Source organism: Melanotaenia boesemani, chromosome 2, assembly GCF_017639745.1.
Source record: "Melanotaenia boesemani isolate fMelBoe1 chromosome 2, fMelBoe1.pri, whole genome shotgun sequence".
Lineage (NCBI taxonomy): Eukaryota > Metazoa > Chordata > Actinopteri > Atheriniformes > Melanotaeniidae > Melanotaenia > Melanotaenia boesemani.
The window spans coordinates 34,038,436-34,066,210 of record NC_055683.1 but is presented as its reverse complement, the minus strand read 5'-3'; the positions used below and the strand labels follow the sequence as shown (position 1 = coordinate 34,066,210).

The following is a 27,775-nucleotide window of genomic DNA, read 5'->3' as shown; positions in this document are numbered from 1 at the left end:
AAATCTGTCCTTGGAAAAAAACAAGTCAGTCAGAATCAAGTAGGCTACTGTCACAGGGAGCAGCAGGTTTCTGAGACATTTGCTTTTCATGTTGAGAGTCGTTAATAACGCCACTAGTGTGAGGTAGAGGCTTCCAGGAAATTCTGCCAGGGTCTTATTTATTAACACTAATTACAACGTATAACAATTCATTTGAAAATAATATATTGATGTATGAACTTGCTAAACACACCACTTATTACTAAACACATACTTATCAATAGCCCAAACCATGAAAACAATAAGCAGCCAAATCCAGTAAGCAATACTACTTTTTTTTATTTTTTTAAGTTGCATAGACACCAAGGTGGGACTGAAATGCAAATTCTATTCTTGTGCGTAGTGTTGTATGCTCGAGGGGCTGGAGAATATGGCGAATGGTGCAGTCTACATTAGCACTAATAGATGGCCGGTCAAGTCAGACTCCACCAGCCTGCAAAGGCAGAGACCCTCTGTTCCCCTCTGCAGGTTATTTAGACTTAAATAACCTTAAATAAGGGCATCTAGCAATCTAGACACGGTTATTAATGATGATGCTTGTAATGATGGGACTTGAACACGCAAACTCATTGGACACGCTAAGCATCCTCACTTGGCACAGTTAGAAAAGAGGGTTTTTGTGTGGGGGTGAAGGGGGAACAGAATAAGGAGAGAAGGATTATTAATCTGATAGATGACTGTATGGCTGCAGGCAGAGAAGGGAATTATCAACACTACAGTAATAGATGAATACTGAACAGCTGTGGAGAGAGGGCCGGAGAAAGAGAGACAGGCAGGAAGAAAGAGATAGAGATGGAGACAGATGGAGGGAAGGCTGAGTGAAAGGGATAAAGACCTAGAGAGGTATAAATAGTGAGAATTGCAGAAAAGAGATCAGTTGTAGAAAAAGATGAGAAAAAAAGAAGTGGAAGAGTGGAAAATAGAAGAAGAGAAAAGAAGAGACATTAATATTAATAATCTCTCACTCCATAAGAGAGAGAGAAAGAGAGAGAGAGGAGGAGAGAGGAGGGAGGCTCAATAGAGAGATGAATATAAAGCAGACAGAGATGGAGGGAGGGGGATAACAACACAGAGGCGCATTTAAAACAGAGAAGGAGGTAAAAGGCAATACAGATGGGGGAATATGAAACAGGTGGAGAAAGAGAGAGGGATGAAGGGAGGTTTCTCATGTGTTGCAGGGGGAGTGGGAAGAGAAGAGGGCTTGGATTGGTGGGGCAATATTGATCAATAATGCGTACACTGAAGTTCAATGACATTAAAACACACACAAGGACACCACGGTAAATCATACTGGTGGCAGCGTCTCTGGTCAGGGAGAGCAGGGCAGCAGCAGGAGTGACGGCAGGCAGCTTTGCAACAATCAGCAGCTCCTGCCGCTTTTGCAGCTCCTGCAGCTCCTGCAACTGCTCATCATCTGTATCCTGACATGCAGCCTTGTCAGCGCTGATGGAGAAAGAGCTACTCTGAGTTATTTTTGGACCTGTTGTCACCTTTTTATGTATTGTAATTCCCAGCCACCTTTTGTCTCTCACCAGCTAGGTTTAAGTGCCAGAGCTATTTCAGGTAGACAGCATCTGACCGGAGCGGAAAAGTGTAAAAAAAAAAAAAAAACAGATGAAAAGAGAGTTGGTGCTGGCTGAGGTTAAAATGGTAGCTGATATGTTAGGGTGGGAAGGGGCGAGAGTCCATAGAGGAGACTGAGACTAGTTGGAGCTGACAGCTAGTTAGAGCTGGGTTGATTGTATTCTCCCTCACTGCTGCCACATGTTACAACACCTGTAACCTTTCCTCCATATCCTCTTTTCTTCCTTTATTTCTCCAAAGATCTTCCTGCTCCTATGTCCTTCCACAAAAGTGGAAACGCTCTTCCTCTTTGGGAACTCTTTTGCAAGCTCATCCCATCTGCTCTAAGTAGCACTTTTACACATTCTTCCTCCTTTATATCTCAGACCTCCATCCTTTGCCCCCCTTTTGGAACACTGTAGTACCTTGTTGTGGGGGGGTTAAATGCTGCGCTGACCTTGTAGTTTGATGAAAGATTAACCTGCAACAAAGATGCATATTAACCCTTAGCCCAAACTCTTTCTTTTCCCACTGAACTCAAACAAACTGCAACTTCCCCAACACACTGACTCCCCCACTTTTGCTCTCTCATTCCTCTCTCTGCATTCAAATCTTAGCCAGCAGTTACCATGGTTACCTATTCACCACAGTCTCCCATTCCGTCCAGCTGTATCCCACCAATTCCACATCAACCCTTCTCCTCCTTCCCGTCCTTCCTCATTAGTACCCTATACACTAATGTACAAGTGGCCTAAACCAAAGTGTGAATGACATCAACACTTCAAAAGCCACGAGGCAGCTTTGCATCAGGCTGCATTAAGATTTTTTGTTATGTTAATGCCTAGCTGATGATGGTACAGTTTTATTTATCCACATCTCAAGTAGCTACAAAATTCCAAATGCAAAGGTGAAGGTAATTTTTCCTGTAAAGCTGTGAATGCAGTAGGAAGTTAAACGGTTTGTTAAGAAACTTTTGATGGATGTGAAAAATATCAAATATATCAGTTTGTGTGTCTTCAACTTTTCAAGAAAGTGCCTATTTTCTAAATCAGCCTCCTACTCATGTTTTTCTCTGTCAATCAGACTCTTGGGATGTTTGAGTACATTGCAAGCCAAGCAATCAAATCTGGCCAACATGCACATTCAGTTTTGACCAAACAGATTCTTAAAGACTGAGCTTTAATAATGAAAATGTAAAGATCTCAGCTGTAACTTCAATACTTTTGCTTACAAATGCAGGCCCAATGAAAAGTTTATGGAAGCCTCTCATATCAAGATATCTCACCTCAAATCCAGCACCCAGAACACGGAGCAGAAAAACGGAGGTCAGGCTCTAGTGAGAGTCAGAGCCACACAGGACATAATATAAAGCCCCCAGAGATGAACTGCTAAGTGAATACCTCAGGCAGCTGAAAGCCAACAGGTGGAACAATCATGGAAGGTTAAGCCCCTGCATGGCATGTACCAACAAATTAAAATGGTGAACATCAAGAAGTCCTATCAGTGGCTGGAGAAGGTTGTTCTGGAAGACAGCACAGAGATACTGATTGACGCCACACCAAAACAGCCACTAAGCACAAAAGCAATAAAGGTCAAGGTCTACCACAACGGACAAGACCTCAGGTGCATGTTGTGCAAAGAGGCTTCTCAGATGGTCCAGCACATGTAAAGATGAAGGCAGGTACGACACACATGGAGCTTCATAACCAGTTAGCTGGAAATATATACAGAAACATCTGTGACTTTCAAACTGGTAGAGTGGCTTTAACAGCAGAGATCTCTGTCTAGAAAACATCCACCTTAGGAACAGCTAAGATACTCTGCAGAAGCCCCAAGCTCTGCATCTGAGGATGCACAGTGAGTGAGGGACTAACCTGCATATTCACAAATCTACAACAGGAAATTTAGGTAGGATGTGAAATTATATTTAAGTAATTTATCTAAATATTTTAATCATTGATCATGATTAAGTTTTCTGCACAAGTTAATGAAGAAAACAGTTATTATTCCCTTTCCTTGTGAAACCAGATCTTCTTCTCACAGTAGTATTAAACTAAAACAGATGTGATGCTCAATGCAGTGGACTATAAGCAGCATGTATTAGGAGTCTACTAATAAGATTTTCCAAATGAGAAGCATGAAGTCAGTGAAGACCTGGAAAATTAGCTGAAACAAGTAAGACACTGTTTTCATACTTAAATAAAACATTTCCACACAGCATTTTATGTATTAAAATGTAAAATTCAAGACTATTAAAAGCTCCTCCGAATAAAAAATCTCACATGCCTTGTGTATTATTTCACACATACTTCTCCAAGTAATTACACATTTAATTTATGTAAGATCTTGACAAGAACAATAAATAAATAAAGTTTTGTATGTATAAGCAATGCTTGGTTGCCCACAATACATTTTTAATGCTTGACTAATCAAAGGCTCTTTAGGATTGAATCCTCATGTTTTTAATTCTTGCTGCGATGATGGATGCTGTGACATCTGTTCCATAAAAAGCTACTTTAGGATTTTAAGTTTAAGTAACAATAACAGCTAATTTTACTTATCTATATGTATTCTTATATGTAGAACTAATAACATAAGATCAAATGGTTTGAAAAAGAAGCAAAGCAGCACACCACTAAAAGCAAGTACTCATCAGTCGAGTATACTGATCATGGATGGGCAGTGCAGCAGATTGTTGGATGGAAATGACTAGAACTTACACAAGAATCAAGAGGCAAGATTCAGTCGGAGTAGAGAATCAAACAAGCAGTGAGTCGAACAGACAGGAGCACACTCCTTCTCTCCAGTATCCAGTCTGCACATCAGCATGGAGGCCCATCAATAATGACTCGGCACACACCAAGATGGCAGCTCACGCAGCCTCATGAAAAAAAAAAAAAAAAAAAAAAAAAAGAGGGGGGAAAAAAGGAGAGCTCATCATGTCGGTTGTGTGCGGTGGGAATGGAGTCATGACCTTTCTTGATCGTGGTGACATCTCAACAGTCAGGGTTGTGCCTGTGAGGCTTTAGGACAGCAGAAAATCTGCTCTCACACACCTCAATTTCTGAGACAAGGAAGTAATTTAAAATAATGACCTAAAACTGATTTTTTTAGTTTTTTTTATTTTCTTTGCTCCTAACAGCAGGGAGCACCTTTATGTTACTGCGCCACATCTGCTCAGATCATAATGCTATATCAGGGACAGTTCGTATAATGGCAGCTGCTGATTCAGTCAATTTACTCAATCAATTTAATCAATTTACATTTAATTAAAATTCAGTTAGCTGTGGTCCACGTCTAAGAAGATAAATATCATAAGGTTTTACTGATCAATATCAGCATTGATCAGCAACACTGTCTGAATCTCTTAATCTGAATTAAATTTAATAGCCATATTTCCCATCAAACAGCTAAATATTTAGTTATTTTGTGTTATAATACTTCATTTTGGTGACCAGTGTTGGACCATAACTGCTGCTTCAGAGCAATAAAAACAAAAAAAATAAATAAATATTTTATTATTGGGGAAACTGGCTCCTTCTATCTCAACAGCATCAATATCAGCAGTAAGAGTCCACATAACACACAGCAATAAAAAACGATTCAGGAACAATCTTGCAGAATTTGTAGCACAAGAGTTGTAAACAGAAATAATGCTTGTGGCCTAATTGCTTACAACAGGCAGTGAGTTGGTGTAGGGGTGATGAAGAGGGCGAGAGTAAAAACCCAGAGCCATTTCCTGTCTTGTTTCCTGCAATCCCTTTTGTCTCTTGCTGCAGTATGAATGCCAACAACACGAAGTGGATGTCTCCTTACAAACTGACATAGTCTTGGCACCTTGAGGCAATGCCAGCAGTGGAGGGGGGGGGGGGTTCTTTTCTTTTTCTATCTTTGGAGGTTCTTTTGAAGTAAATTTTCAGGAAGCATGGACCATCCAGCTTCATACACAAATTTACTGTAGACACCAAAAGTAAAATTCCACAGATTTTAGCTAATTTAAAACTCTATTCTAAACACACACACACACACACATATATATATATATATATGTGTGTGTGTGTGTGTGTGTGTGTGTGTGTAATGGCAAAACTGTGTAATATTAGTAATCTTAGTACCTTTCTAGAATGTACCGCTGGGTAATAATGAGTACCTATGGCAACTGAAAAGCTGTTGACTAGCATGATCAACTGATTTAGCTCTCCAAAACCAAATAAATGAGCAACGTAACAAACAGATCCCACACAAGTTGAAGAGGAAACAAGTGCAGGACAGTAGCAAAGGCAGAGAGAAAAGAGCAGGAAATTCAAATCATTTTCTAACTGGAGGATGTAAAAAAAATAATGAAGTGAAGAACAAAATGAAAATAATGGATGATTCTTCACATCTTTTGTTAAAAAAAAAAAAAACTAACAACACTGCAATTTCTCTGTGGGATTAATAAATTAATAAAGTATTTTTCATTTAATTTTTCATTTCAACTGTCCTTATGGGAAATGTGACGTTAGCCAACAACTTAGCTGGAAGCTAAAAGGAGGAGGTCCTGAAGTGTTTTTCAAACATATCAAAGTAAAAGGAAAGATCTGCACGTAGCACACTGAACTGTTTGCTGTGAGTTTTCAACCATATTATCTTTCACGAATCAAGATCAAGAAGAAAAGGCTGTTGAACATTTATTTACACCTTCTACGCAATACAGTGAGGAAACAACAGTGTTCAGTCAGAGGCTTCTTCGAGTAATTGCAAAGTACAAAAGTACAGGAAGTAACTCTGCCCAAAAGAAAATCACTGACAATAATAACAAAAAAAGTTAAAAAAGAAAAAAATAACAATTTCTCCAGGAAGACATTTCTTCACCACATTTCATTGTACTTCATTAAGTGTCATCAAATCGTCCTACAACTAACCCCATAGCTCCCTTCTATATGTCTTTTTATGTGGTACGTATGCATGTTTCACACCTTAAGCCCCCTAAAACAGAAAGATTTCATCCAAGTAAATTCAGAAGCAGTTTTAACTGTACATGCAGATAGTGTTAACTGTATCCACTTTGTTTAGCTTGTTAGCTTTGTTAGCCTGTTAGCTACTCTGTTCATTCAATTTTCTGTCATAGGGTGTAGTTTATATTTAAAAACTATGCCAATAAATAAATCACATACACTATGCACATTCCTGAGGGGGGAAAAGTAAACGGCAGAGTTTCGCATACCATACTGAAGTTATGTGGATTCCCGCGGGAATGAATGGGTTTCTAGTTAGCAAAAAAAAAAAAAAAAAAAAAAAAAAAAAAAAATGTACAGACACACACACACACACACACACACACACGAGGAAATGAGATGTGTTTGTGTATCGTTTTGGAGAGCGTTCCCAGGCATCCAAGACATTGCAGAAACCTAAGTCAACATATTGCAATAAGAATTAGAAACAAGAGTTTGCATGGTCTGCAAATATTAAATATTTTCAAGAGTATAATATGTTTAACTGTTTCACCAACTGTTCCCATGTAATATTTTTTTAAAGTTTTTTTTTCTTCATCCTGTAAATTACTGCCTCGCCAAGTTTGAGGTGTAAAAGTAACCATCAGCAGGCCTATAAGCAAATACAGTACTTTAGACTGCGACTAAATGGTAGCATTTTGTGACTAAAATGTGAGACAGTGTAAGTGAATTTTTCAGCTACTTGCGCAATGGTGACCAATACATTTGCTGGTCTTTCTCTTGTAGCAATTATAACTGAATGTATTTTGTCGCTAACAAACTTCTACGTCCCTCTTCAGTCCAGTAGTTCACAGTAATGCGCAAATTAGCTGCTGCTGGTTTGCCGACTCAAACTAACTTCAATACAAGAAAAGGAGACGAACACCAACGAAGAAGACGACAGCCAATGTGCACGTGAGCGGGCCGACCACTGTGATTGGCTAATTGGTTGAAAACAGACGGGTCTTGGGGAAATTTATTATTCCTCAGTGTTGCCAACTTAGTGACTTTGTCGCTATATTTAGCGAGTTTTCAGACCCCTCTAGCGTTTCTTTTTCTTAAAATGACTAACGACAAGTCTAGCGACGTTTTCTGGTATTATTGGAGACTTTTGGAGACTGACTTGACTAGTTTATTCTTCCCAATGAGAAGTGGGTACTGCGCAGACCCCTCCCCCGTCCAAAAGCACTCATACGAGGCTTGGTCTTCTCGGAGCAGCGGCAGCGCCCAGCTGTATTCAGAGCAGACGATGTTCATCTCTGAACTAAAAAATAAAGAAAATATTGACAGAATTATTATTTTTTTTTTTTAATTTAATTTATTTATTTTGCTGTTCTAGTCATTTTTAGGTTGTCTTTTTATAAATTTCTTCCAACTACATCCCTCTTTATGGCAGCATCCATTACAACTATATGTACTAGGCTGATTATCCTAATTAGCGACTTCTAGGACAGCCAATAGCTACTTTTCTTACAGGGGAGTTGGGAACAGTGCCTGGAGAGGAGTATCAGTCCCTGAAGCTGTTTATTGCCAGGAACTACATGGAGAAGTCATATCAGCCCTATGGGGGATGATGGTGACAAAGTTGCCATTCTGCTTCTATTACAAAGTGAAAATCAAATAATCAAATCTGATTTGATTTGACAAGTTCTACGTCTGCTTGTTTTATATTAGTGCAGCCAGTAAGATGTGTGTTTTTTTAATGTCATGTCAACTGCAAAAACATGTGAATTGTAAAATTGTGACATTGTAATTTCTGAATTTGTTGTTCAAGTATTTATCACTAACACAGTGAAAATGAGAGGAAATGTGAATATTTGCTATGCAAGGTGATTTTAGTGTGCGCCCCTAAACTTTCTGCTTGCGCTCCTAAAAATTTAAGTTAGGGGCCACTGTGCTCCTTGTAAAAAAAGTTAGTCCATAGCCCTGAAATATGTTTATTGGTGATATAGTTACATTAGAGACATATTTAACTGAACTCAGTGTCTCATGAGAGGAACTTAAGATCTGTGCATGACTTTGACAAACTGAAGAAGGTACAGTGTGTAAGAATTACTGGCATCTAGCGGAAAAGATGGGAACAGAAATGACTTCAAAAGCCAAGCACAGTACAGGGAATGGACGGTGGCCGTCAGTGGCCAAAATTCTTCCAGAAACAAACAAGTTTTCATCTATAAGTGGATCCAGTGGCCTCAGGTGCCGCAATAACTGTGCTACAGGCAATTATTTCAAAACGTTGTAAATACATACAGTCTTCTTCTATGGTACTTTTAAAGTAGCACTGTGTAATTTTCTGACACTAAAATAATTGTTTCTGACTTGAGTTGATGGTGAAGTGGCGTTATTATATACATTAATGGAGCTGTTTTATCCCAGCAGCATCCCAAGGCTGAGAAATTGGATTTCACAATTTTTGCTTTTGGGACACTGCGTCATGTTACAGCTGAGTTTCACTTCACACACAGCATCACATGTCAGCAAGTGGATATCAACACATGGTTTAAATGTGCGCCGTGGCTTATTCATCAAAAAACGTAAGAGGACATTAGCAGAGTAAGAAGGAAAAGATAGAGAGAAAGGGACAGAGAAAGGGATAAGACAAGAGTCAACGTTGGACCAACTTTTACTGACTAAAGAGGAGGCTGCAGATGGGATGCAAGATGGATGCTGAATTAGCCGTCGTTAGGGGTGCCTGATGGACTATTTTTAAATTGTATACATGCGTAGTCTTCTTCTATGTGTCCTGTTTTTTTAAAGTGTTAATTATTCCAAACGCTGCTCTAACACCTATCAAACAAAGGTGGTCACAGAGTTCTTTGTCCATCCTGAGGTAAGTAGATATATAAATTATTCATTCTAAGAGAATAAAAACAAATTATTTTATTTTATTTTAGTAATGTGATTGGATACCAACAGAAGCAGATTTCATTAGATATAGATATTATTTTCTTTTATTTACATTTGCTTTTGTTACATGCTGCCCATTTAAAATATATTGTATATTACATCAGTCTCAGATTATCAACCACTTTAAAAAGATTCCCAGTTTAAAGGATTCAAATTTATCCTCTTTTAATTATTATTATTATTATTAATAATAATAATAATAATAATAATAATAATAATAATAATAATAATAATAACAATAATAATAATAATATTATATTTTGGTTTTAAAATAAGATGTTCTCAAAATCAGTGTTATTATGTGGACTTAAAATATATTTTAAATCAATTTGAATTTTTCTTAATAACGATAAAGAGATTAGTCCATAGCTCATGCTCTGTTACACTGACATTTTTTCACATCACTTAATACCAGATTAGAAGCAGATTTTCTCCTTTTACTGGAGCAAATCTACTGGACTGTCAGTCAGTAAATCCTTCCAAAACATGAGTTAGTTCTTAAATCAGTCAAAAATTGTGGCAACAGGAAAAAAAAAAAAAAAAGTAAATTTTGTCAAAAGAAATTTGACTTTTTCACCTAGCTAGGTATCCCAGATCATAAACAGAATATATATACAGTATATATATATATATATATTTAAATTTGAAGAAATTCAGTTAGTTCAGATGATTTTTACTTGGCCAGACTTCCTGCCTCCACAAACAGACATGCATAAAAGAAGCGGCTGTTCTGTATCAACTGTGAGTCAATGGAGTGGGAAAAAAAAGAAGCAGTCTGGCCAAAATGATGAAATGTGTTTAATGGCAGTAAATGGTAAAAGCAAACTAACATGTCTTTGTTTTACATTAACCTTTATGTCATTTATTGATGTGCAGCCACCTCTAACAAACTGAGTCTTCATGTATGTGCTTGTGAGCAAGTCAGACAACAAGCTAAACTATTCTGCATGAGAGTGGGGACTCTAACTTTTGAAATTATGTTCTTATGTTTAAAATAAAATGTTTTAGGAAAAACTTTACAGGAAGTTGGTCCAAACCAACAAAAAGCTGTCATCTAAAGAATACAACTTTGAGATTTAAGACTAGAGAAGAAAAAAATGCAGTCTTCTAACTTTTCCAAAGTTTCCAAAGCAACATCTCACTGTCTACCAGGGGAGCTGTGGCAGTTTTAGTGTTATTTAAATGTGATCCAACCAGCAGACAAATGTCCTTTTAATACCAGATCAGCTCAGTCATAATTTCATAAGGATATTCAGAAGTCCATGGATGCTGGCCTCTCCAGTGAACTGCATGTGAACAAAAAGTGCCAAACCAAATCAGTTTCATCTCACTGCTTCTTATTAGAAAAGAATATGACAGACCACCGTACAATCAAGTGAGGGGCTGCCGTGAGGTCTTGCACTTTCCCAGATGTTAATTGCTCCAGGCCTTTGCAGAACTTTTTAATCGCAAGTATGAGCTCCTTGTTGCACAGCTCATATGGAGGAAACACATTTAGGATGGTATAAATATGATTACCCTCAATGTCAGCTGCTAAACATAAAACAACCCCTAAAGTTTAATTTATTATCCTGCATTATATTGTTTGGCACATCTGCAACTCATGTAAAAGTGTACCGTATGCAGAAGAAAGGCCACCTGGGCTAAAAAAAGGTTACCAAATTTAGAAAAGACATATAAGGAAACACATCTATTTTGTTTCATCATTCTACAGTAGTCATGTCAAATTGTAATCCTGCCATAGAGACAGTTTTAGTATAATCAGCCCATTATAATCCCATCCAGACCTTCCACAGTCTGCTACCGACTAGCATTAATTTTTAGCCCAGCCCGTTCATCTAGCCTTATTTTATCCTTCACTCCCAGCTCCATTCTGGTCCCAGGGTAGTCTATCACACTTAAAGCTTACACTCTTCACAGGCACTTATACACATTTAAAGCATTTGACTAACCACCAGGCAAAATTGACTCTAGGATGAAAGACTGGGGGGGCTTTTTAAAAAATGAAAAAGGGAAATTCAGCATCACAAAACAGAAGCCCTGATTATTTGGAAACAACAAAGGAAAAAATACATATTCTGCAGAAGAAGTCAAGTCACACAAAGGATTTTCTTTTTTTAATGATCATGAAAGGGGGGTGGGGATGGGAATATGGGGCTGTGACAGCAAGTAATCGTGAATAGTTGTTAGTGGGGGCGCAATTTGGATGGGGGGGGTTGGGGGGTATGCCGCTGTGTCCTATTGTGCTGGATGAGAGAGAGGAAGCCCCGCACTCCACAACTTCCTTCCCTCTGTGTCTTCTGCCAGCCTCCTGCGCTGTGTTTACCCTTCCACTCCCAGCACTGAAAGAAAGTTGGATGAGCACTGGCCTCGCCGATGAATGAAGTCCTGACGTCACTTGCCCACACACACACACACACACACACACACACACACTTTAAGCAGTGTGACTAATAGCATACAAATGCCCTTTGTGTAGCTTAAGTTATACCTGATTCATTTCTGGCTCCCAGGGGATGGAGCCCCCAGGTGATTGAAATATTCATACATGTAAGTAGTTGTAAGATGTTAGTACAGCTGGTGGATCCCCCACCAGCCCCCCCATTGACAGGGACTTAAGGACAGCAGTGCACTACCAGAATCAGGTGAAAACTCAACAACTGTAGTCACCATTGATTTTTTTCTCCCGGATAGTAATTTTACCAGCAATTATAGGTTTATTTAGAGACATATTTGAATCAGCTTTCCTTTTGATGCAATCTGTGTCTGATAACTGATATCATTTAGTGGCTGGCATGTTGTATTGTAAGAGAAAGGGGGAGAGACAGAGGAATTTCCAGTATGTCTCTTTCTTATTGCAGATGAAATATGCCTGGAGCATGATGAAGAAGAGAAGAGTATCTGCACAGAAAACTGTGGGACTGTATGCATCTGCATCCTGACATATTGTGTGTTTAACTGTAACATTGATCACAGAAATTTGGTCTTATTAATCCTCAGGAAGTAAACAGAATCAATCTCAAAAGTCAAAAGCAAATCACTTCTTTCACCTTTCTAACCTCTCTTGCTAATTATATTGCGTTAGGATTCAGTTAGCCCTTAGCAGGCAGTGTTCAGGAGCCTCCTCCTGTCGACTAAATTCTCCATAAACAGATGTGTTTGTCAGCTCCATTTAGTTTAACTTTGACTGTCAACTTTTGCCTAAAATATCCAAATACATTACACGGATGCAGTGTGAATGTGGGGGAAAAAAAAATATATATATATATAAATATATATATATATATATATATATATATACATTCATTCACTCGTTCTCAGTACCGCTTGGTCCATTATGGGTCGCAGGTTAGCTGGAGCCTATCCCAGCATTAACAGGTGAAAGGCAGGGTACACCCTGGACAGGTCACCAGTCCATCACAGGGCCAACACATAGGGGACAAACAATGACTCGCACACACTCCTAGGGAGAATTTAGAGTAATCAATTAACCTAACATGCATGTCTTTGGACGATGGGAGGAAGCCGGAGAACCCGGAGAGTACCTATGCATACATGGGGAGAACATGCAAACTCCACACAGAAAGGCCACTGCCCTCAAGGTTCGAACCTCCCCCCAGCCAAGATTCGAACCAGCGACCTATATTTGTGTTAACAAGCAGTTGAACAGGTATTCCAAATAAAGTGACCTGTGAGCGTAAAGTCTTTTACCTTTTTTTTTTATGTCTGTTTATTGGTCTCCTTGCTACCAGAATGAATAATTAGCTTTTCTTTTTTTTTTCTTTTTTTTTCTCCATTTTATTGTATGGTACAAAAAGAGGGGAGGGATGGACACTTGATTCCCAAACACAGGACTCATGTTCCAAAACTGACACAGCAATTTCCCATTCGCTTTAATCCTGTCCTTCCTTTGACATCCTCTGCTCTATTACTGTACTTCATTACACATTAAATTACATTTGTTTGGTCAAGGTTAGGCATTAAAATTAATTAGTTTAGGTTAACATCATGGTTAGGTGTTAAAAAAAAACAAAATACATTTTTAATCACAGAAAGCTTCATCAACATTTTCCTCGTTGCAGTGGTGACATGTCCACTGACGTTGCACGTCCTAAAGAGACGTTTTAAAGGTACCCTCTGCACTAAAGACCCACCAAGAGTCAGTATGTGAAGCAGTACTAGTGAGAACAGGCTAAATCAGGACAGAGATATGATTTAACTAATGATATTCCTAAAATTCAAAATCCTAAAAGCCACTTTTCATCAGTATATATATATATATATATATATATATATATATATATATATATATATATATATATATATATATATATATATATAGATATATATATACATATATATATATATGTATAATCTTCTGAATACTTGCATGAAATAACAGCAATTGAATGAATCACATGAACTTCTGAACAGTGATTTTCTGATTGATTTAATGCAGTGCACAAGATTGGTTCACCTCATTTTTATTATATTATGTTCTAGGAGGTCAATAGATGTATTTTAAATGTAGTTTTCAATGGCTTGTATCACCCTGTTACCACTTGAGCTAATCTGTCATTTTGTACTCCCCAACTGAATGTACGTAAGGTCAATTGAGCTTATGATTGTATGATAAACTATTAATTAGAATGAAACTCCTCCTCATTTCCTCCCCACTTACTTATTAAGCTTCTTAATGTGATCTCATGGCAGGTCACAGTCTGTGATGCTGTTGCACTCCCACATTTGTCTCTATTCTGGTGCAGCAAACACTTCGTTCTGGTTATTGCGGCAGTGTTACAATAACCACTTATTTTTAGAAAACAGCATAACATTGGGAGATTGGGTTTTACTTAAACTGGATAATTTGGCGTTGCACATTTTAATCACCGTTCATCCTTGTCAAATAGGATATACTGCAGACCCCTTTCCATGGTCTCCTACCTCGTTCGCCCACTCAAACTGTCCAAAGACACAGTGCTGCTCTCATTAGGATGCAAGATGCAGAGAGAAGCCCTGATCTATTCAGAATTGCTCCTACAAGAGCGGGGGACCTCCTCCCTTTCAGAGGAGGCAGAGAGCTGCAGATTAAAAGTCACTGTGTTCATCGCCCTGCTAAAGCACTCCCATTAACAGACATTACATTACCTCCACCCCACATGGTCAAATCCCTAACTGGGGGCTCCGTACTACTTGTCATTACATGCCGGGATGAAGGTCCTTTTAATGTTAACATCTTTACATTCACAATGCCAGCTCTCGGCTTCAAATGAAATCCAGTTCTTACTGTCCATTCTGTGGTGCTGCCGGTCATGATGCCGTTTTCATGAACAATTAATCCGTATTAAAGGTTGTTGAGTGTGTTGATACACTCAATTCATTCCATTCCTGCTTGCTGAGGGGAAACCAAAGCCAACAGCTAATCAAAATGTCTCTCAGCCATTTACAGAGCAGTGAAAATCGCACAATATTTTGGGTTCCTGCAAAACCTTTTGCTTGTGTTTCTGAGTTGAGCAATTGTTGCTCCCAGCTGTTTTAGAGGACAGAGCTTGGTTCAGGATTTCTGTGTTTTATGCTGCCTTCACTATCCTTTTTTTTTTTTGCTGCTCGTGAGAAAGAACGTGTGTGTGTTTTGCTCAGGAGGTCAAACTGTGGCATGTCAGCTCTGACTATGTGATTGTTTGTGTATGTGACATTTCTGTGATGGGGTCAGTCTATGCTGCATTCAGGCTTTTTTTCTTTTTCCCTCTCTTTTTGACTGAACCCCATCGGCAAGAACAGGGTGCAAGAGAGCGAATAAATAAATTTCATATCCGTGTATCAACACGGTTGGAGGGGTTTCAGTTCTCTAACATTTGAAATTAGAAGAACAAAAGAATAAAAAATAAATAAATTAGGCTTCTAGGTTTTTTTGGTTGAAAACTAAAGACAAATGGGCAAATTGAGATTACCACACAATGTTCAATGCATTATTAGGTGCAATTTGTTTTAGATTAAAATAAAAATCTTTCACCCATTCATTCACATATTTAGTTCTATAATTAACTGCACATTTATTAAAAGAAATGTGTTAATTTAGATAAAACTGGAGACTAGAGTGTTCATGTTTTGTTCTCTTTTTTTCTTTCTTTCTTTACTGGCTCTTCTTGGAACATTGATGCATTTAAGGGATTGCTCTGTAATCTCTGATGATAAAAGTGAACTACACCAGGAGCTGCTGTGAGACTCAACATATCCTCTTTAATAAATTTCTGTGTGTCTGTTAATTTCAGACCTTTTTACCAGGCCGTGAAGGCATCATCATGTCCATGTGCCTACACCAATAGCTACATTACAATAAAGCAACAAGGTTATTTTCAGAAACATAAAATGAATGATACATTTACTGTAATGGATTAGCTCTGACACATAAAAATCTGTGCAAGCATTTTTTTTTTTTTTTTTGTATCACATTAAAATCACTTTAATGCATGCAGAAAGTTTTGCAGTATGACAAAGCATGCAATTAAAGCAATTATAAATACTCCTACACAAATGCTGGAAATACTAACATCTGACACATTGTTTGTGTTGCTGAATTCCTGTGCAGCACAGTTTCAGACTGAATTTAAAATGATGGCACTTTTGTGGAGGAAATGCATTTCGAGCATTAGTCTGAAATTTGTTGTTTTTTTTTTTTTTCCCAACCCCCCCATTGCACCATTTTGGGTGGGTGGGGGGGCACTACAGTCCTACAGCTTGCTGATTTTCTAACTAAAGTGGGCAAGTCCGTGTGTTTCAACGAAGTAGAGCAGAGACACTTTAGGGTTAACAGGTGCACTTTCAAATTAAACACTAAGTCACGTCTCACTCGCTCACAGCTTTCACGCACACGCCATCAAGCAACTCTCAACTGAGTGTGACACATGGTTATTTCTAATTATAATTATTATTCTGTTGGTTTCTTTTTCAGCTCAAGGTCAAGGTCAAGGTTGTCAGTATTTCATTTCACACATTCAGAAGCTGCAGATGGAGAAATGAGAGTAGAAGTGGGAAATGGCAGAAAATACTGATGGCAGTTTACTCCACACACACAGGCATACATGCAAACACCTGCACGCACATACACCATAATGACCATAACTACCTGATGTCAAGCTTAGTTCATAATATTCTGTTTAGGTCATGTGATTATGTTTGCAAAATGTACCTTTTATAAATTTGTCCTGTCTGTTCTGCTGTCTGTTTTGTTCTGTGTTGCATGTTCCACATCTTGTATATTTCTGTTAGAAACTCACGTTTTTATGTGCATGCACTTACTAAATATAACTGAAAATAACTTGTCAAGACAATACGTTTATTATATATTTTTAAACTGTTAATGTGCAATGAAATATCCATTTAAATATTAATTAAGTGTAACAGAAAACACCACTGTATGCTAATAAAAAAAATTAAATGTGTTTAATCAATGCAAATATAGTAATAAGGACAGTAACATTCTGTCTTGTAGAAGATAAATAGATAAAAACAGAGTAAAGCAACAGATTATGCAGTAGAAGACGTCTCCTTGTTCACTTAGGGTTTCAGTGAAAAAGCAATAAATTAAAAATATATATATAAGATAAGAATCTTACACTTTTAAATGTCTCTTGTTAAATAGGACCTCCTATACTATAAAAGAATAATATTTCTAATTTAGAAGCAGATCTGCTTAGAATGAAAATATTTATTACAGACCAAATAAATAAAATAAGAAACATGTTTGTACATTTTTCAGTCCCATTTAGTTCTACTTAAACTAACTAACTTTTGATTATGAACTCAAAAAATATTCCTTTCATAAGGAATATCCTAGCACTAAAAACGTAATTAAATTAGTTCAAAAAGAAGAAATACTTTTGTGGAGGGCATGTGATTTTCAAGCTGCACATAAAATTCAGATTTCAGTGGTGAAAAATAAACATTCAGACAAGTTAGTGTAACATGTGCAGCAGAGACAGAAATGTTTTTATGTCTCCTTCTGTCTGTAATCTCCACTTCCACAACTGTATATAAGACCTTAGAGTTTTATGAATAAAGGCCCATCTCTTTCCAAACCAGCGCGTGTGCATGCATGTGTGATAAGCAACACGCTATTGGTTCCCATCCATTCAGACCTCACCCCAGCCTCCTCTATGAGTGACACACTGACTAACACACAGACAGATAAACACTCACACTGACAAACACGATAAGGCTTTGCCCACAAAACACTGACATGGACTGACTGATGGACGTCTCCATGGAGACCAGCCACCAAGACTGACACAATGTCTCTCACAGCAGAGCGCCGTGCCAACTAAGTCAAAGAGGTGAGGGAGAGGAAAGAAAAGAAACTGAGAAAGAAGGAGAGATAAAGAATGGAGACACACTGTGCAGCACCAGGCTGATTACAAAACAGGGTTGAAATATTCAATTCTGTGTGTGTGTGTGTGTGTGTGTGTGTGCACGCGTGTGTGTGTGCAGTGCAGATCTGGCCCAATGTGATCGTCTTCCTTGCCCTCTGATCTGCTCCTCTCACACCCGAGTCTCACCCCATCGCTCACACCTCTCCATCACTTTTCCTCCTTTACACTCCTTCTCTCTCAAAGCCTCAGTTCCTCCTTTCTCCTCCGCATCAGCTCTTCTCTTCGCCTCCTCTCCTTCTCCTACACCTAAGGCATATTTATTTCCATATCTCACCTCCTCTGCTGATTTCTCCACCCTTCTTTCTCTGCAGTTTCTTCTCTTCACCCCTCTCTCTCTCCCTCTCTCCCCCACGCTGTGCGAAATGGAAGCTCTCACAGAGACCTGAGGTTGCCATAGTAACCTGCCATAGTAACCACTCACCATCTTGCGTGTCTCCGTCACGTCAGCGGGGGCTCGGGGCATCCGTGGCCCTGCTCTGCAGCTCCCAAAGCGGGGCGTCGCTTGACTAAGCCCCGCAGCATGACAGAAAAGTCCCCGGATCCAATGTGCTCCCAGCCTCACAAAACTTTCAAATGACTATGTTTCAAAGCGGATAAATGAGTGATAACTGACAAAACAGTTGTTATATTATTAGACACAGGTCACCACAGGCACACAGGTAAGAGGAAAATTGCCTCTCGTTACTCCTGATGAGCTCTTAAGGTTTTGAATGTTTTTCGTTTCAATAAAAGGATCAAATTAGAACTCATGTGGGGGTGAGGTATGGTAAATGTCTCTGCATACCAATTAACAGTCACAGTTTTCAGTCCACATAAGGAAATTTGAGCCTGAATGCTTCACCGCTGCAACACTCAACCCAAAAGCTACCACAGGAGGAATGTGCAAGAAGGGCAAAATATATAAATAAACTAGTACTACTGAGTCAACACTCTACATATATCGTGGAGAGTCTGGGGACTTGGAAAACAAACCGTGAAGGCAACTATGGGTTCACACGATGGCACTAGAGTAATCGTCCTAACCATACGGCCAAATCTATGATTTATCACAGCGATGGCATGCAGCTTCACTAACTGCCTCCTCCGAGGCTCTTAGAGGCCTCCCGGGATCACTGCTGGCATGTCTCATCGCCCTCCTCTGGAGCCACCATCTCACTGTGACATCAGCGCCACCCCCTCTATCGCTGCCCCTGAAAACCCATCCTCCAACCAGATACAAAAAAGGACATTTGATTACGTGTCATCTTGTGCGACAGTGTGCCCACGCTTCTCTCCAGGCATCTCATTGTGATCTCTTAGAGTGCCGTGGAAACCAAACCTGTCTGTGTCAGGCTGAATCACACGGGCTGAAAAAAACAACAGCAGGAGGCAGAAAGAAAAAAACAAGAAAAAGAAACTGTTAAGCATCACACTTTGGTCATCAGAGGTTTTAATTTCATGTGTACTGCTCTCATTCACTATCTGTTACTTGCCATTTACATCATCAATATTTATACTGTCATCATCATCAGCAGCATCAATATGCCACTACTGTTGCACCTCCAGCCAGCACAGCCAGTCAGAGGCAGACGGAGGAAAGGCCCCAGCCTGACTCTGCAATGCTGTATTGAGCTCTTATGCCATCACTGACCTGAAACAAACTCCCTCAAGACTCAGTGCCTCGATGCAGCCAAGCCAGCAGTATCTGCGAAGCAGGGTGGTCACTGAAGCCTGACCGCCTTCATTACCCAATCACATTTACTAATACTTAATGTAACCAGAGAAAGATAATATCTCTTCTCTTTGCCAAACTCAATATCACACAGCAGAGCTGACCGCTCTCTCTGGCCAGCTCATCTGGAACAGTGTGAACCTGAAAGTTTACCGTCTATGCTCACCATTGATCTGATATTTGGCCGAGTACCGCCTGACAGCTCTCCCAGTGCATTTACAAACTTATGAGGAGGGACGACAGAGGAGACGCCTCAGTTCATTTTTCAGCCATCCCTCTCTTCTTTAGGTCATGATGAGAATATATTCCTCAAGGGAAATCTCACCATTTCTAATTATGTCAGTTCAATGGATTATAGCATTCATTTTTATGTCATTAACCATTGCCATTCTTCAAACTATTATTCAATAATTAATGCCCAGACAGTCATCATGATTCCCAGAGGGCCAACACCCAGGATCGGAAGGGAGACTCAGTCAAACCAATCATGGCTAATTATACCCACCCCGCCATCGCAGGCAGCTAAGCATCTCTGCTACAGAAGGGTCAGTGCTCAGGCGCTCCCCTGCCTCCTGGTTACTGCCATTCAAACCGTGCCACATCATGCACAAAAGCAGAATCACAGATATCCACGCTCAGGTCTAGGCACAGCATGAGCACAGGGTGACTGGCGGCAATATGAAGTCTCAGATGGGGGGGGGGCTCATCATGCTGCATTCTTACGGGGCAGCTGGAGGTTGTTCCCACAATTTCCAGCCTTTCGTGCCTGATCAGTGACTCTCTCCTCACCCTTCAACCTGTGCGCATCAGCAAGTTGTGCAGCCATCAGTCACTGACACCCTTATGAAGAGATCAGTGACCAGCTTGCCCTGATTAGAGCTGTTTAAGTGTCATCCATAATATCAGTCTCTCTCCTGCTCACAGAAATGAGTGTAGGTTACTGTTTGTGCTGAAAGCACACACATAAACTCACATAGTTTCACGCAAATTTAGGGCAACAGTTACTCTCATTGCATTCTAATGCAGCAGCATAAATGTCCCTCAGAATTAATGCAGTTCTTTGTCCTTTTACAGTAAAGGGACAAGGAAAGGCAAACTACACTTTAACCAAATTGAAAGCATCGTGCCTTCATTTTAGAGATGCGCATATCCTTGACATTGGACAGAAATGCACTGGGATAATCATTTATATGCTGGACTTCTCTCACGACCTTTCTCACCTCACGTGTTTGTTTTTGGGAGGATTTGCAGTGACTTTTTCACATCGCTTCTGGAAATAATCCCCAATGGCTGCAATATTCCAGCAGCGTTTGAGCAGTAGGGGGGCTGAGCATTATCTCAAAGTCACACCCTCCCTCTAGGCCAGGTGTGCTGGTGTAATTTACCATGTCCCTGTTAACCTGCTTGCTTGTTTTCATCAAGCTCATCGGCCATGCATAAGTGGTGTGCCTTGGAAATTAAAGAGCAGCCTAGCCTGATTCCTCAAATGACTGAAATCATTCGGCCGAAGCTTAATTTGCAACACGACCAGGAGTAAGAGAGACACGTGTGACTTTGTTCAAATTAATATTTGACAGTTTTAATTAGTAAGTCATAGTAGCAATGCTATTTTTGCCCAAAAAATTCTCTTTTCTTTTTGTTATTTGTTCTTCTACTGCAGCTCAGCTGCTGAGGAACAAAAAATAGGTCTGTTCTATTGTATTAATTGTTAAAAATGTTGATCTGCTCCAGCTTTCATAAAGGGCAAACATGGATTTATATAAAATATATATTAATATATATATATATATAAACACCACTATATTTCTCCTTTGGTTTCTCACATTGAAGATTGTGAAGCTTAAAATGTCCAAATGTGGAGTCTGTCACCATCCTTAAACAGAGTATAAACTGAATAAAACATTTCACCTGTATTGCTTTAAGTAAATTATATTCACCATTCCTTGTGAATCATGACACTGTTCAATTTTAATGGCATGTGTAATAGGTCGAGAGCTTATCGTGACTTTGCACCTTCAGAGCATAAAAGAGTACTTGATGGAAGCAGTGCAACACGTCCCTTCATCTTCCAGGTTTTTACTAATTCAATTCAGCATGTTCCAGACTTTCTCTGTCACCAAAATTTCTGTGGCTCGTTGAATTCCACACCAAACATGCTGATTGGACAACATTTTGTTATAATTTTCATACGAGTTGCAGCACTCTGATAAACAGCTGCCTTTTAGCTACCTGGCCCATTTTTAATCCATTTCAGTTTAGGTAACTGGTTTAAGGAGTGGGAGGAGGGCAGCTGGAAAGTTCAACATGAACAAATTCCAGTGGCATTTTGGCCTCGCTTTGCAGCACAAAGATGTCTTGATATTTTAAAATGCTACCCCTGAGCTAGAGGACCCTGTCTTTAAATATGATATTATGTGACAAGCTTCTCATGTAACAGTGGCCTTGTAGTGACTGGCACTGCTGTACAGTTCATAACCATCAGACAAAAGAGACAGAGAGAGAGAGAGAGAGAGAGAAGCCCCACTTCTTCACAATTGAGTATAAAGGCCCCCAATAACATACACGTTTTTATAGGTGACATAAAAACGTACTATCTTCTAAAAGTTTTACAACTTTAGTTCTCAGAGAAAGGCTGGTGAAATGAGGGCTCATAAATGGCATGTATCATGGTCATTTACTTAATGGTTGAGCTGCAATGTTGTTTAAGTTTACAGGTAAGCAGTAATTCTACAGTATGGCTGCGTGAGTAAAAATTTACCACATGTAAAATTCAAGCTGCTAAACACTCACGCTTAATGGCAAAAATATCAACTGCTAAAAATTGAAGTGTTGAAGGGCTTCTCGGTGCATTAGCCTCTCATCCCTGCTTGTTAGAGCTCATACCCCCTCATCTCCAGAACCTTTGTCTTGTCTAATCCTGCCCCAGTGCCCCATTTTACTCCCCAACAGCCCATTAATAACTTATTCTCTTCATCACAGAACTCAGGAGATCATCCAGCTGGTCCAAAAGCACGCGTACTGCCAGCAATCTCCCCTCGCCAGTCCCAGTCCGTTTGGATTTCTCTGAAACACTCCACATTAGCATTTAAATCCCCTTATAACCGTATCATTGTGTTGCAGATAGAGGCGGTAGATTCATTCATCAGTCTTAATCTATCTGCTCCTTGTTCTCAGCCGGAGGGGCCCCGGGCTCTGACTCAAAGCTTAACCCACCGCGCGTAAGCCGCAAGGTGCTGCGCATTTTCCACCAAAATCCAGGGTCATCAACAGGGGCCAGGGAGGGTAACTGAACCCAGATTAGATAGACTGAACCCCACAACACGTGGAGGAGAGATGTTAGACTGGTCTGATTAGAGGAGGGTTATATGAGTAGATGGATTTCAGCGAAAGCAGCGCGTTAACCGGATCAAATATTAAGCTCTGTCAACAGCTTGTGCGACAGCGGATGCTCTTCTTATCGACAAGGTTAGATGAACTTGTACTGACAAACACATTCAACACAAAATTATTCCAAATAACATACATTAAAAAGCTGTAAGTGCCAAAAACAAAAGTTTGAATTGCGCATTTGGAATAAATCAGATTTAAAAAATCAATTTATTAGACCAAATTTCTCTCTCCCATCAGACTGTCTCGTCACACACGTTATTCCTAGAGATCAGCCAAATTTAAGACTGTAATGCCAGATTACACACGAGGACAGCTTGCGCATCATCTCTGTTATAAACACGGATATCAATTCCGAGCAGTTTGTTGCGCGTGCAAGAAAACGCACTTAAAACTGTCCGCCAGAAGCGCACGCACACACAAACCACACACACGCCAGACAGAATCATTGCGCACGGATGCGCATCTCGTTGTAAAAGTAATCGAGGCTTACCTTTTTCTTTTTGTGATGCTGCGTTTAAGTCCTGACACACATCTCGCTCCACACGCGCCGTTCAGTACTCCGAGAGCTCCCACCTTCCCTCTAATAACAGCGTATTCCACTGCAGAGCCGCCGCCGACGCTGTCTTCTCTCCCTCCTGTCTCCCTCACCGTTTCTCCTCTCTCTCTTTCTCTCTCTCTCGGATAGATTCAGCCTTTCCAAGTGCTGCGCTGCCACCGCTGGTATAATGAGAATTGTCTCAGAAATCTTCAGGTGGATGGAACCACTGGGGGACAGGGATGGGGATGCTGGACTTGCTGGATGCTGACGCTTTACTCATGTCTATTTTTAAATGTCTTACAAGAACGATTTAATAATAACTTATGCGCCCAAACAGGCTGTGCCAAAGCCTATATAACCCAAACACTATAAACACATGCATCTAGCGTAATGGCGTCATAACTTTTGCTCATTGTACTTAGTTATGAACTCACAACAAGCTGCAATAAACAATGCATTTCACTCCTCAACTGCACATTTCATCATGTATATCCCCATACCATTATCAAATAAGCTCTACAATATGATGATGACGGTGTTTACTGCTTGTTACAAGGAACATTTGGTGCTTGGCCCGTTCCCTAGGCAACACTAAAGCGCACACACAGTGCTGAGCCCCACCTGTACAGCGTTGCCTCATTGGATTTGAGTCCTGCTGCCATTGCAGATCCCATCATATACAGGGTATATACAGCTGTTGTACAAGTATATTGACTGGCAAGCTGTGATAGAGGCAAAGAGGTGGAAGAGTAGGAAGGGTGCTTTTGAGTTTATTGTCAGAAACCACATTTTCCCTTTAAAGAATGGGAGCAGTCATGTGATTGATCTCAAGTGATAACAGTTCATCAAAGAACCCCCCCACCCTCCCCAGAGATAAGAGGGGTATACAAGGTCAGGTTAAGGGTAGAGGTCTGGTCTGGATTGAGTTGTCAATCACCTCAGCAAGATGTTAAAGGGAGGACGTATGCCAGCGAGTGGGTGGGTGGTATGTGTCCATCAGATAGAGCTGAGGGATAGGAGGGAGGGAAGTAGAGGAGAGATGGGTGAGTGTTTGGGGGAGGGGTTGTTCAGACGGGTGATTAGTGCTGGATTGATAACGTTCTATATTGAGACTCAAAGGATCGCTCTTTCACACATCCCTGCACCTCAACGCCAGTACTCCATCACAGGCGTGTGCTCTCACACACACCCCTCAGACACGTGTCTTCCTTCCTGAACTGCTCCAACTCACACACACATCACAAGATTTAGACGTGGATCAGGATAATGAATGACCCCTACATTTTAAGTATGGATGCAGCAACAGGGTAGCCAACCTGTTTCTCTTCCATGAGGTTCACCCAGCATACACTCCTCGTGGCCTCCTCTGCCCTCTTCTACTTTATGCACAATATGTTCATGTTAATGTGCCCCCCCCCCACACACACACACTCTGCAGTGAAGATCAAGCAGCCTGTCCCACTCTTCTGTAATTCCAACGACTCTCGCTCATTGCTTTTGCATTGCGTTGCTCCTTCCTCCCTTTCTCCTCTCCCCCTCCCCTGCTGCCTTCCTGCCTCCCTCCCTCGCTCTATTAAATTTCCAGTCACACAACAGTGCAGTGGATATCCCTCCCTCTCGCTAACTCACACACTCTCCTCCAACTCTTCTTCCCTCCCTCCCTCTCTCTCACATACATACCTCAGTAGTCTGTGGAGGTGTTGTCGTCGTCCTGCATCTCGATATTGACTGTTCTCTCCCCTCTTTTACTTTGAACCTCTCAATCTCGCTGCTCGCTTTTCACCTCCAGTTATCTCACCTCCCCCTCTCACCCTTTCTCCTCCCTCCTCAGCTCATTATTTAAAAGAGCCCCCTCACATTTCCTCCTCTTCCTCTCCAACCCACCCTGTTTGTCTCTCTGCTGCAGTGTCTGCTCAGCCTATATAGTGTGGAGTGTAACCTCCGCACCTCTCTCCTCCCTCACTGTGGGTGGGTGTGCAGGGCTCTCTCCATCAGGCCAGCTTTTAACTGACTGATTGAGTGGACACCACAGGCCGATAAATGAATAAAGATGGGAGCCACTGTGAGGATTAATGTTTCTCATATGAAGACAAAAAGCTTGCCATCTAGTATTTCTGCTTCTGCCCTGCGGATGAGACAACTTTCTCCTCCTGGGTTCTGGCTTGGGTTGCTGTGTGCTATGCTGTGCTGGCATATTGGTTGAAAAACATTCAGGGTTTTTTTTTTTTGGCCCTTGGTTCCTGGGGCCTCAGCGGCAGTTGCTGCACTGGAGTGAAACCTCTGCCTTTGCCTTGCTTTGCTGGAATAGCATGGTGAGAGGAAGTGGGGCAGTTATGCCGGTGGTGTTGAGAGCAGGCCGCCTGCCTCTCTCCTCCCGCTGCTTCTGCATCTACCTCTCCTTCCGCACACACTGTCTCAAGACTGAACTCTTCACAGCCTCCGAGGCCCTAACTGAGCCCTGATCCGTATCTGATGGTTAAACAGCATGCCACCGGCTGCAGAGATTCCAACCTGTGTGATACCAAATTGAACATTCAGGCTGTGGTGACTTGCATGCAAGGGTTGAATGCTCCAATGCTTATGCCTGTGTACACTGTGTTTTCACCTACAGAGAAAGAAGCAGCTCTTTTAAACATAGAGTTAACCAGCCTTGTGTGTTCATCACTAAAGCCAATGCTCCTCCCTCATTAAAACAGCCCTATATCTGGCAACCGCATCTATTAGAGCTCAACTGTTCCACCCACACTGAGGCCAAGTGGATCTCCACCACCAGACCCATGAAGACATAAAGATAAATTCAATTTCAGGTGTTATATGCTGCTCAAACCATATTCCTGCTCTCCGTCATGTCTACATTTCCAGGCTAAATTCGTCTACTACCATGACCATCACAACACATTCATCCTGTGTGCGTGAGGCTTAATAATAAGACTGTCTATCCTGCTCCTCCAGTACTCACTCCTGTCAACACCTCCTCTGGCAGGGCATAAAACAAACTCTGGCCCCAGGCCTATAAACCCTATTATGCTGAGCAGCACTTCTACCACCAGGCTGTATAATCTTCATCTCTAGCTCTTAGCCTCCCCCAACTGGCCCATAAACCAATCCAATGATTTTCTCATGGTAGTAACCAACACAGAAAACAACCAGAATTTATCACAAACCACATTTTAATTTTGGACTCAAACTGATGTACAGTTAAGACAAAGAAGAAAAAAAAAACAAAAAAAAAAGCAAGCAGAAAAAGCGCTATCAAACAGCAGACCTCAATCATATGTAAAGTTCAAGGGTAAGTGCACTTTATGTTTAATTTAAAATGTTATGCAGTGTTGTGGATCTATATTCCTACTCCAATGCTTTGTATTAGAACATTCAGTGCATTGCAGATTTTATATGTAAACGTAAGAGGTAAGGACATCTTTGTTCAGTGGTTTATTTCTTTATTATTAAAATGCTTCTTAGCAATAAAACATTGGAAAGCGCATTAATTTTCTTTTTAAATGTAGCCCCATTTGAGTATGAGGGTTGTGTTAAAAAAAACTTGCCAAATTTTCTCTGTCAGTGTCAACATCTTAGTTTGCTATTGACTTTTGAGCTTCTGGTATCCCCAGGACCGGCCTCTGACCCTGCAGCGTAATGATCAGAAGGTACTTTCTCTCTTCTACAAGGCATATTTTAAATCAGCTCCCTGTCCTGCCCTATAAATACAACAGCAATGATCTCATCCACACAAGCTTCCATTCTCCCATTCACATAAACTCAGATGTTCAGCGGTTTGGCAGACCATCCTGTCCTTTTCTGGCTATGAGACCAGAGGTAGCTAACACAACTTTGTCCTGATAAAGACTGTGCTGATCAACTTCCTTATAAGGCCTTAGTCCTCAGCACTTTCTATCTACTGACCTACATTCTACCTTTCTTAAGAAGACTATGCCTAGTTAATCAATGTTAATAATTTACTAAATGTTTAACCACAACCCCACAAAAATAGCCAGATAATCTAGATGTACTGTAGAAGGAGAAGCTGAAGGACATGACTGAGTCAGAGGTACAAGACCTTTCTTAACCAGAAAATAATTTTTTTTCCTAATTTTGCCATGTTTAGAAGAGTTTAAATCGATGTGATAAAGAAACAGTTTGAGAGTTTATGATGGGAAAAAGACTGACATGTTGGCTGGCATTAACTGTTTTACCAGTATTAGTGATCTGCTTTTATTTATTT

At 40.4% G+C, this 27,775-nt stretch overlaps 1 protein-coding gene across 1 annotated transcript in view; it reads right to left on the bottom strand.

Moving 5' to 3' along the window:
• lrrc4ba (leucine rich repeat containing 4Ba) overlaps nucleotides 1-23,621 on the bottom strand; it is a 36,583-nt gene extending 12,962 nt beyond the window's left edge. Inside the window, exon 1 of the mRNA XM_041971317.1 lies at nucleotides 23,506-23,621. The gene's annotated coding sequence lies outside the window, so the exon portion shown is untranslated. The remainder of the gene's footprint in view (nucleotides 1-23,505) is intronic.
• Nucleotides 23,622-27,775: the final 4,154 nt, after the last annotated feature.